The following is a 12,635-nucleotide window of genomic DNA, read 5'->3' as shown; positions in this document are numbered from 1 at the left end:
AAGGTAGTATGTCCCAAATTAGTGTGAGGGCAGGTCTGTGGTATAATTCTCAGGAAAGGGAGTGTTCGCTCCTGGCTCTGCCTGCCATACCCAGCTGTGTGGTCGTGCGCTGATTCTTTCTAGTTCTCCCTAGATTATAATGATCCTTGTATAGCCATGAATCATCACCCAGCCTCTTAATTGCTGTGGTTGAAAAAATTATACCGTGCCCCCAAGATTCCCAGCTTCTGATGCATACCTTGTGTAACCTTCTCCCCTTGAGTACATGCAGAACACATGAATATGAAGAGATATCACTACCATAATTAGGTTTCTAACCAGCTGATTTTGAGTGAATCAAAAGAGAGATTATCTCAATGTACCTGACCTAATCATATGAGCCCTTAAAAGGAACCGGAATCTTCCTGAAGTCAAAGAGTTTCAACTGTGAGAAAAATTCTTCTGCTGGCCTTGAAGAAACAAACAGCTATGTTGTGAGAGGACCTATGGAGGGGGCCATGTGGCAAGAATCCATAGGCAGCCTCTGGGAGCTGAGAGGACCCCTGGTTGGTAGCCAGCTAGAAGACAGGAGCCTCAATCTTACAACCACAATGAACTGAAATCTGTCAGCAACATGAATGAGCTTAATAAAGGACCCAGAACCTTCAATGAGATTCCAGCCAGGCAAACACCTAGATTGCAGTCTTGGAAGACTCTGGGCAGAGGACACATCAGATTTCTGACCTACAAAACTGTAAAAAATTAATGTGTCTTGTATTAAGCCACTAATTTTGTGATAATTTATTATGCATCAGTATAAAACTAATACAATTACCAAGCCCCAGGCAGCCCAAGGATTAGCTCATGCTTATACAATATAGTAAAAACTAGCTTCATCTTTGATTCCCAGGGAATTTTCTTCATTTTTGTGAGTTCTGCTAGACAGTGGGAAAGATATTGTTATATTTCTACTATCATTTCTTATTGTTTGGTAGTGAGAGGACTTTCAAGTTTATCGTTAGAAATGAAATTGTATAGTTCTTCACTTGTTTTTGCTTTCGCACAAAATTTTGATTGAAAAAAGGACTCTATGACTAAAATGAAAAAATTAAAGGTTATAGGCCTCTAAAGCACTTATAATAGCCTTATCTTTGAATTTTATATATGAGAAAACTGAGGCCTAGAGAGGTTAATGACTTGCTCAGGGCCACACAAAGAGTTTGTGGCAGAGGTGGGACCAGAGCAAGTTTTTTGCCCTCTAACTAATGACTGCTGTTTTCATCTGTGCTATATTGGCAGATATGGGTAACAATTAATATAAAATAAAATAAAATAAAATAGTAAAATGGCTCCATAAAAATTCTATGAAATTTTACTTCCTTCAACTAAATGACAGAGACTTATTCATATTTTCCCCAAGCCCTTGGAGCAGAGCTATGATGGCCTCTACCTCCACCCTGCTTTCAGATTCAAAATGCGCAAAAGGAGAACATTTTGAAGGAAAATATCTTATTTTAAAATTTAAAATACTATATCAAGTTTGAGATGAAATGCATGACCTTATCAGGTTAAAAAATACTATATCCTTTTTATTATATGTATCATGTACATCTCCTTCAAAGTTATAATAGCAATTATAATTTTACTTTTTGTGTGTGTGGTTGTTTTACAGTTTTTCTCTCCCAGTAGATTGTGTGCTCAATGAGAGCCAGAGCTGTTTATCCAAGCTAAGAGTTGCTCAGTAAGTAATTATTGGATAAATGAATGAATTTTGGACATGAAATGTAATAACTTCCTGTAAATCATTTAAATAGTGACATAAAACTTTTTTTAGTCTTGTGAGTTAACACTTTGATCAATTCAGCTTTCAAGAGAATTTAACAAGATTTCAATTAGAAATTGGACATACATAGAGTTTCAGTTGACTAGATTTTGTGGACATATATGCAGTTCATTTTTTTTCTGGAGGCTGCATAAACTACACAATTGGCCAGATTGGATAGCTTCTTATTTATAAATTATATAATATACTTGTTATAACAACTAGTGAATGTTGTCTGATTTAAATTTCAGAAATGCTGTCTTTCCAAACAGAAGTCCAAAATATATTCATCCTAAAACTTCTAATATTCTTCGCTCATTAATTTCATTAGTTGAATGGCAAATGCCTTTGTAACAGTCAAGGTTCTTCAGATTCTTCGGAGAAATAAAACCTATACATATAGATATAAATATAGATCTATATTATAAAATGTATTCATTTATATTTTATAAGGAATTGGCTCACCCATTACGGAGACTAAGTCCCAAGATCTGCAGTCAGAGAGCTGGAGAACCAGGAGAGCCAGTCTGACTTTGAAGGCCTGAAAACCAGGAGAGCCAATGATATAAGTTCCAGTTCAAACACTGGTGGGCTCGAGACCCAAGAAGTGCTGATGTCTCAGTCTGAGTCCAAAGGCCAAAAAGACTGATGTCCAGGTCAGGCAGTTGGAGTTCCCTCATATTCAGGCTTTTTGTTCTATTCATGTCTTCACTTGATTGGATGAGTCCCACCCAAATTAGGGGGGCCAATCTGCTTTATTCATTCTACGAATTCAAATGTTAATCTCATCCAGAAACAATCTTAAGACACACCCAGAATAAAGATTGATCAAATGTGTGGGCATCCCAGGGTTGACATGTAAATTAACCATGATAAATCTATCCCTTGTCAACGTGGCACACTTACACATCTCCAAATAAGGGAAATAACAAGGTCATAATTCCAACTAACATGATACAACCAGCCCATGTACAATTGAAGATGCATTAACCCCTTCCCCAGAAGAGAAGTTAGAGTTCTTGAGTGATGGTCATTTTTCTCCTCGATATCCCATAACTTAAATACTAAGAATAAAATTAACAATACTTAAATACTATGATATAAAGTTAATGCACCTTATGTTACATGATAAGGAAATCAGAGAGGGAAGAAAACAAAGATTATATGCATACACACAAACATATTCATGTCAAAATAAGGAGGAAATACTCATGACAATCACCATTCTCACATTTGTATTATAACTGATCATGCAATCAGAGTTGGTGTTTATTACTATCTCTTCCACTATCCATCCTATATGCCTTTTGCCTTCAGAAAGCACCTCAGATGGTCATGGTTCTTCACCTGGTGGGATCATCTAAACCTTCAATTCCTGAAGGGTCTGGGCCACTAATAGTCCTGCCTGGACTGGGTTGTTGTAGTTTTCCATTGTCCTTAATCACAGAGCATGGGAATACCAAGAGATACCCTAAGGAATCTCCTGTGTTCCAGAAATACTCTTCCTTACCTCCATGGAGAAGTAGAAGTTCAGTTTTCCCTTGGTAGTCAGAATCAATCACCCCAGCCAACACAGTAACTCCCTTCTTTGCTCATTGATTCAAAAACATGAGGAGCCCAAAGTGGTTGAGCAGCAGTGTTAACTTCCAGTTCAATGGAATCATTGTTGTGTGTCCTGGTAGAAGCATTGCTCCTTTGAACTAAGACCTCTAGGCCAGAAAAGCATAAGGGCACAGAAACAGGCAGCAAAAGTTTTTGCAAGTGGAGCACTAGGGGTAATAATGAGTGGTGCCACTCCCATCTCCACCCCTCAATTCCTGGACCCATGAATCCCAGCTATAAGAGAAGTGGCACCATACACTGGACACTGCTTCAAAGCATTTACAGTCTCCTAGATAACCTCTTCTGCTAAGATCATCCTTTGGTAAGCACTCACATGGAATACAAATATCTTCACATTTTTTTGCCCATTCAGAGAGGTCTATCCACATACCTCTTTCCCAGATTTCCTTGTTACCATTTTCCAGTGATGTTCCTTCCAAGTCCCTGACCATTCAGCCAAACCACTGGCCACATCCCTTGCATCAGTCTATAATTGTATGTCTGGCCATTTCTTCTTCTAAGCAGAGTGAGTAACTAGTTACACTGCTCAAAGTTCTGCCCACTGAGAGGATTTCTCTTCATCACTGTCCTTCAGGGATGTCCTGGAAAGGGGCTGTGGTGCTACAGCTGTCTACTTTTGGGTAGTGCCTCTGTATGGTGCAGAACCATCTAGAATCCAAGCCCTAGTCTCCTTGTCCTCTGTCAGCTGATATAGGATACTCCCCCTGAGGCCATAGGTGCAGGTAGAGAGAGAGAAGTCAATGTAGCAGGAGCGGGAACCATGGGCATTTGGGCCACTCCTTCGTATACCTGATTGTTCCTGCTCATGTCTGCTTGGGCCCATTAATGTATATGCCACTTCCATTTGATAATGGAGTGCTGCTGTGCACACCCAAATTTTTGGCTTGGTGGGTCAGGTAACACTTAGTTGATGATGAGGAGCTCATGTCACATGGTAACTTGAACTTGATGCCGTATGGTTAAACGTTTCATTTCTGGTAGCAGCCCAACAGCTATTTCACAAAAGGGGAGTAGTTATCTACAGAGGATGACAGGCTTTGCTCAAAAATCCTAAGGGCCTGTGATGTAGTCACTTATAGGGACCTGCCAAAGTCTCCAAACAGCATCTCTTTCTGCCACTGACATTTGAAATATCATTGGATCTGCTGGATCCTATGGCCCAAGTGGCAGAAAAGCTTGCACAGCAATCTGGACCTGTTACAGAGCCTTCTCTTGTTCTTGGTCCCACTCAAAACTATCAGCTTTCTGGGTCACTTAGGAAATGGGCCAGAGTAACACACCCAAATGAGGAATATGTTGCCTCCAAAATCCAACCAGGTGTTGTGCCTTTTTTTGGTTGAAGGAGGGGCCAGAAACTTATCCTTCACCATAGGGGCACTATCTTGATATACCCCACACCACTGAGCCCCTAGAAATTTCACTGAGGTAGAAGGATGGAGCCTGAGGAGACTCAGCATTGTTTCCACACCAGCTGCTTCAGGGGAGGCCTCTATGGTTTTCTCAGATAATGTAGGGTTAATCCCCTCAGATAGGCGTGGAGAGGCTGCTCCCACTGAGGATAGAGAGGCTGCTGCTATTGGCAATGGCAAGGCCTCTTCCACTGGCAAACAATACTCACAGACTTTAGGAGCTCAAAGTCCCCAGCTTCATCAGGGTCTTCCCACACATCTCCACTCCAGCTTTCAGGATCCTATTCCTTCCCAATGAATTTAACAGTAGACACCGTGGGAGCCTGGGAATTCAACTTGCATCATAATTCAGGCAGTCACAGGGTAAGATTCTGCAGTTTTTATTTTCAGGAATCTCAGCTCTGTGGTTACAAGAGATAAGGATCTCCTTGGTGGCACACATAGAAGCTTTTGGTCATTTATGCAATGCTTGACCTGGGAATTCCAATCCCTGAGCTTATCATATTCTTTCTGCACTTTGTCTTGAAATAACAGGAGCAACCAGCCAATCTCATCATATTCATTAGTTTAGCAAAAAATGTTTAAGAGTATCATATACACAGTCCCTCAGATTTTTGTTTCTTATAGGTGATTGATTAGGAATATCAAATGGTGATATTTTGCATATCTCTATTGCCAGATCACACCGTGGACCATCAGTGCTCTCTCTACTGCTAGAAATAGTCATCAGCATCTTTAATCACACTAGAAAGTCAGTTCCTGAAGCTCCAGAACCAATTCAGAATACTCACCCTTAGAATTCTATCCCTCTAGAACCACTCTCAGTACCAAAACCTGTATTAGCGTTCTTTAGAGAAACAGAACCAAACAGAACCAATATGTTTGTGTGTACATGTGGGATGTGTGTGTGTATAATACATGTGTGTGTAGAAAGAAAAAGAGATTGATTTATTTTAAGGAATTAGTTCTCATGAAGGCTGAGGAGTACCAAGATCTGCAATCAAAAAGCTAGAGACCCAAGAGAGTTAATGTGTGAGTTCTAGTTCAAAAGCCAGTTGGCTTAAGATAAAAGAAATGGCAATGTTTCAGTCAAAGTTCAAAGGCTGGAAAAGAGCAATGTCCAGCTCAGACAGGCAGGAGAAGTTCCCTCTTACTCAGGCTCTTTGTTCTAATTCAGGTTTTCAATTGATTGAATGAAGCCACTCATTAGGGAAGCCAATTGGCTTTACTTATTCTACCAGTTCAAATGTTAATCTCATCCAGAAACACCCTCTCAGAAATATCCAGAATGATGTTTAACTAAATGTCTGGGCACCCTGTGGTTCAATCAAGTTGACACAGAAAAGTAACTATCATGGCAATCTTGTTATTTTCAAAATATTTTCTATTAATATAATATTTGTAGAATAGATTTGATTCAGGTCCTCATCATTTCTCATGTAAATTAATGGAATAGACTTACAAGTGATCTCACAATCTCCAACAGCTCCTTCCTTGCATTCATCTCCTCAACTACCACCAAAATTATATTACTTTTCCATATCAGAGATCAATAGTGTTTTCTACCTTCTCCCCTTTTTCTGAACACTGTAACAACCTCCAGTGGTTCTCCCAGACTTCAGGATCCAGTTTAATCTCAGTAGTGTTGTCATGAGGAAGTCTTCTTAGTCTTCCAGTCCCCTTCTCCTCATGAGAATGCCTACTTATCTTGCAGCTGATTCAATGCAACACAGATAGGTTGAACTATATGAAACTGCCATTTTTTTAAGTCAAAAAATAGTAAATTGGCGGAATGTGATTCAGTTTAAGCCAATAACATAAAGGAAGAAATATACTTGCAACTTCTCAGGAACAGAGCCCTTGTCTCATTTATCGCAATTTACCCAGTAGCTAGCATGATTTTTGGACATATCACAGGCCACAGGAAATGTTTACTAAATTAATAAATCATTTATATGTTAAGGAATACTCAAGAAGTAAAAGCTTTAGGAAGTATCATGAATTTTCATTATCTTCAAATTTTCTCTGACTCTATACAAATGACTTTATCTTTTAATTTTTGGAATTACTTTCAAAGATTCAAGTTAAAACATAAATTATCCTTAAAGTTAAGAAGTATAAAGAAAAAAAAATAGACAATAAATTTAATTCAAGCTAAGTTTTTTTTCTTCCACTTGAAAAGTAGTCCACTGCTCGTGACCCGAAAACTCCCTTCTGAAAATTAGCACTTTGGGGTTGTTGGGATTTTTGGGTGACTCTTTTTCTGGCTTCAGAAAATGCTAAAAATATAACCTATTGAACTCATGGGAAAAGTGAACCACTATGATCATATAGAGCCTGTTCAATCCATGAATGCACTGGAAACATTTTTGAATTTGACAGGAAATAGAAAGTTTTATAGCCGATGATCTCTTAGGGCTAATTATAATCTTCCAGAATTGAAGTGCTAGTAGGGACTTTGAGAGATCAATTTATCTACTCTTTCAGCAGTAAATGTTTAAACCATCCTCAACAGGTAAGAATCTATCTTATTTTAAAGAGGTCTGTAAAATAGTGGAAATTTAAAATCATTAAAGACTCTTATAAACATAAATAAATAAATCTCCCTATGGAGATTGTCAGTACTATAATTAACCTAGCACATGAAGAAGTGAAAATCACAATCATTTTAAAGATTTGTGTATGTTCAAAACCACTCTTAATTCACCCCCTCTCCCCCACCGTTTAGAAATGAATTCAGCATACCACAATGCTTCTTAGGTCAAACTTGATGTACTTCCAATATACAGAATATAATGGCTGACTTGTGGGTCTCTCATGAGCAAAGTTTCTCAACAGGGCACCTATTGACATATTGGGTAGGATAGTTCTTCATTGTGCGGTGTCCCCGGCTCTAGTCCACTGAATGCTAGTAGTGCCCCTCAGTTATTATGACAACCAAAAAGGTGCCATCACCCATCTCCAGATACTCCTGGTCAGTGGTATCAACCCAGCTTGAGAATCACTGTGCTAGCCTATGAACTTTTTATGAATGGCTGATACTATTTGTAGGCATAAATTTATTTATTTACACATGCAAGTATATAAATTACAAAAAGGTTCTTCAATGTGGAGTACAAATAAGGTCATAGCTTTTCTTTTTCAGAGACTTACTCAGTCCAAGGGGGGTTTGTTCACCCTGTTGGGTTTCTGTTGAAGCACAGTGTGACCCAATTTGGAGGACCATGCTTGTCCACTGTTCAGGGATGTTCATGGCAGTCCAGGGCCAGCCCTCTCAAACTATCTCCCCTTGCTGAGCCACTGTTTACAATGGGCCAAGAAAGTAAAGCAGCTGGCCTGTGATCCCACATCCTTTATCAGAGGACAACTGGGAGAAAGAGAAGAAGGCAAGTGACCCAATCTGATCTTATCAATTGGACCTCTGAGTAAACAGACTAATGATGTTTGTTAGCAGGAGGAAAGCTCATCTGTTGAATACCTTTAGCAGGATGTCCCTGGGTTAGGATAATTTATATTAAATACACCTAGGATATATGGCTGTATGAGGCATGACTCCCTGGAGAATGTCTTTCTTTGAAGTATAAAATGGAGATATTTTATGACTTACATGCTCCTCCTCCTGTGTGAGAAAAAACCCTTTAGATGTCACTTGGAGATCTCATTTATTATTCTGGGCCAGAGAGTAAATGTGTAACATGAAAAGACAGGGAGCCACCTGCAATGTCTCAGATCCCTCTTTGCTTCATTTGAATTTCTTGATTGCCTGTATCCTTGAAATTATTGGAAAAGCTCGATATTGGATTTCAGTGAGTCTGATTTGATCAGCTGATTCTTTGTGTTAACTCATTCCCAAAGCCCTCTACTGTCCCTTGTGTGAGAGCCCAAAGGCACTCTGGCACTAGTCACAAGACTGTTCTCAGACCAGCCCTCACTCGACCATCCCCATGAACCTTTCTTTGAGCCCAGATGGCCATCCTAGACCTTGCCTTTTTCAAGATAATTTTATTCCAAAGGGTTTATTTCCTTTCCCTGTCTCCTGGTCTGGATTTTTCCCAAAGGCTCTGAGCTCTTTAAAAACTTGATCTATTACCAAAAAAAAAAAAAAAAAAATTGAGAGTATCCTGGATTTATTATTATTGTTAAGTAATACTAGTCAGAGTGGGGTCCTGCAAAGACATTTCAGTGAGCTAAAATACATTAAAAATCACTTAACATTATCACTGGGTTATAAGAAAATGTCATGCAGGTACTTCGCAATATCCTCAATTGAAAATGAAATAAGCTAAATGTATTTTAAATATTTATAGGTAAGTTATCTTTCTGTAAAGCCAGGAAAGTAAAATTATAATAAATTCTGATTTTGACACAAATAAAATATTGAAAATGAAAGCAAACAAACAAACTTGATTTACCTCTGCTCCAGTGACAGAGGTCTTAGGGAATGACAGCACTGATGCAGTAAATCATCATCATATCATAAAAATAATAATGCCTTCTTCTAATCCATAACTGGTGTCTGCTAGCACTATGGTTCAAAGACAACATAGAATAGTGAATGACAGCAAAGGCTTTAGAGCCAGACTCCTTAGGTTCAAATCCCACCTGACCACTTACTGGTCAAGATGTTAGGCAGGTTATTTGGCCTCTTTAAACCTTAATTTTTTTCACCTGTAAATTTGGAAGAATAATAATATCTACTTCATAGGATTTGTTTCAGAACTAAATGAATTAATACACATAAATAGCATAAAATAGTACCTGGGAGATTGTAAGTCATTAATAATTATTGACTATAATTATTTTTATATAATGAAGATGGTCAGAAAAAAAAATCTTTCCTGAGACTAAGAAAACTAGCTTCTGTTAATTAAAAAAAAGGATAGTGTATCCACCTATCTACACAATTATTGTGTAACTTGATGGTAGACATGATGCACTGGAAAACATACGGGCAATAGAGCCCCTGGGAGATGTGGGTTTAAATTCTATCTCCCTTAAATTTCTTCTTAAAATGGGTAAAATTACACAAACCTATTTGCAGGACTGTTGTGGAGACTAAACATCTTATTTCTGAAATGTTTTGTACAGTGGCTGTCCGTTGGGGGTCCTTCACTGGAACTAATACTAGTACTCAGAATAAGCATTCAACACAAGCTCGTGGAAAGCATAGATGACACATGTACAGTACTATACAGTCAGCCTGTGAAGTGATAAGCTTGATTCCACAGAGAAGGCCTCGTTTCTTACATTATTGCTACAAAAGCAGGATATTCACAAATCAAGAATCTTAAAGTAGATATTCCTCCCTTTGAAGGAGAGGAAACTGTATCCATGGATCACAGACTGAACAAATCCTCTGAATCACCTCAGGAACCCTCCACAAGTACAGATTCTGGAGCTTCAAGTCAGACCTAGAAAATCAGTATCTCTGGGGAGAAGAAAGAAGAAATCTTGTAGTTTAAAAAAATAAGAAACAGCGTTGGTGATTCCCATGATAAGTCAGTGAGATGACCTCTCTATTTCCTTCAAGATTCAGATTCTATGATTCTAATCACAACTTCTAATTGAGTCAGAGCCCAAAATTATCGTGCAAGATGAGGTAACCTGTGGTTTCCTGCCTTTTCAATTATGGCAGAGGGAAGTGTCACATAATGGGCATTGTATAAGTTAGTGAAGATTTGCTGCAACAGAAAAGTAAAAAAATGCCTGATTTATAAACCCTTCAGCTTTAGAACCCTAATATTCTTACTAATAAAGTGAACAAAGCAGCTTAGGTTTTAGCATTGTGCATATAGTCTGTGCCATAAGAAACCCTAACAAGAAGAAAACATAGCCAGGGAATAACCAAACACACTGCAGTCAAGAAAATGGTGGAGAATTAAGCCAAAGGTAATAACAGATAGATGCACACCTCATTTTACCCACACTGAACAACTGTATTCTTCAGGTTGAATCAATACGGAAAAAGAATCAGCCCTCAGGGAACTAGAGCTATATTTTATATAGAATTATGGGGCACAATCACTGAGGCCCATATGGTCAAGGGAAATGTTGATAAATTAGAGTTCACAAACATAGTTGATTCAATCAAAGGAAGAAATCTCATACCAATTTTGCAACATGTCACAGACTGATGCAGCAGATCATGACCCCCAAGATAAGTCACCCTTCTCTGGACTAAGAACAAACTTTTATATCGCAGCACGGAATCTGGCTTCGAGAAAGAAACCAATGTTTAACATGGCTGTCAGTTTCCAGAAAGCAAATAAATTCTCAGTGAAGCCTGCTCACTCTAGGAAGGAAGCAATGAGAGGCTTGCCTTTCACTCCTGAATTTCTACACACAGGAGTAAGTCATGGGCAATTGACGATGCCACTCCTCAGAAACATTGGCCTACTACATTACATACATGGAGTTAGGACCAGGTCAGAAAACACCAAGTAGTCACAAGATAGAGAGGGGTGTGATTCTTGTATCTGACTCTGGCTAGAACCTCATGAAGGGTTTCTCTGGTGGCCTTAGAACCATACACCATCTCATGGCTGGAAAATGCTGTCCTGTCACTTGCTAATCCATATTATGATGACCCTTGTCAGGACTGATGAGATTGTAGGCTAATATTGACTTTCTACATGTCCTGTTTTTAACTCTCTGAAATGTACTAACCTATTCGCCCTTGTGTAGATGACACAGGAAAGGAAATGATCAGGTTTTATAACTATTTATAACTTTCTGATTCATTCTTGGCCTCAGAGATCTGTGGGTGTTTACTACAGCTTAGCAACTTTCTTTCATAAGGAAATGCCCGGTAAACCTCTCCTTGGACCACAACCAGGTACAAATGGTCTCATAGTCCTGTTTTGTGTCAGTGCACTTGATTGCCTTCAAAGAAGGTGAGTACCAAGCAAAGAGTAATTCCTTCTCAGGAGCTAATCACCGCTGGAAAGGACTCTTGATTGCTAACACATATTTTCAGTTACAACTCCTAGATTCAGGGCTGTATTTAAAGAGGCCCACTTAATGGACGTATTTAAGTTGAGCTATAGAGTGATTTGAGGGGAAACAGACAAAGCTGTTTGCTTTCCCTGAGTGTCATGTCTGTGGCAACAAAAAAAGAGAGAAAGCCAGGCTTCCCCAGAGCCCTGTCTTTGGAACAAGGCAGTTTTAAAGTAATCCCGAAGTGCTTGAATCAGCACTTCTAACAGTATTTCCTCTCTATGATGAATTTAAGACACGTTGTTTTATAGGCTTTTCTCACTTTCTCTTTCTCTTTCTGTTTGACACCTACACTGTGCCCCCTTATTTCACACTGCATTTCCCTTAACTGCTTCTTACCGTCATTCCCTCTTCTTCTTCTCCCTCATCCTTTAAGAACTTCTCAGATGGGCTACAGATGGGGATGGTAGAAAAAACATGCTCATTTGACTTAAAAAGCTAGATGGGAAACAGCCAGATAAAGTTAGGGATTTCTGTTGCTTTGTTTGTTTTGTAAATGCAAAATCTCTAAACCTGTTAGGGGATCATAGCTATGGTAACCTGGTTAGCTCAGCTGCACTACTCAGAATTGTCCTGACAAGCTTTTTGATGTTGTCTTCCAAAATCTGCTTTTCACATGAGATCATTTTGGGGAAAGACTTGGAGGCCAGCTGGCATTGACTTGAGGTACCGTTAGTCAGATCTAAATAGGAGGTCTGGCAGGTTGAGTGGTAAAGACTTGGGTAGGCGGGAGAGTCCCCAAGGTTGTGTTGCATGGACTTGTGAAAACCCCATCTTTTTCATACAAATAGAAGAAGAATCAGTTG

The sequence above is a fragment of the Lemur catta genome, chromosome 5 (genome assembly GCF_020740605.2).
Source record: "Lemur catta isolate mLemCat1 chromosome 5, mLemCat1.pri, whole genome shotgun sequence".
NCBI classification, from domain to species: Eukaryota; Metazoa; Chordata; class Mammalia; order Primates; family Lemuridae; genus Lemur; species Lemur catta.
The sequence above is the reverse complement of the archived record's forward strand: the minus strand, read 5'-3'. Positions refer to the sequence as shown.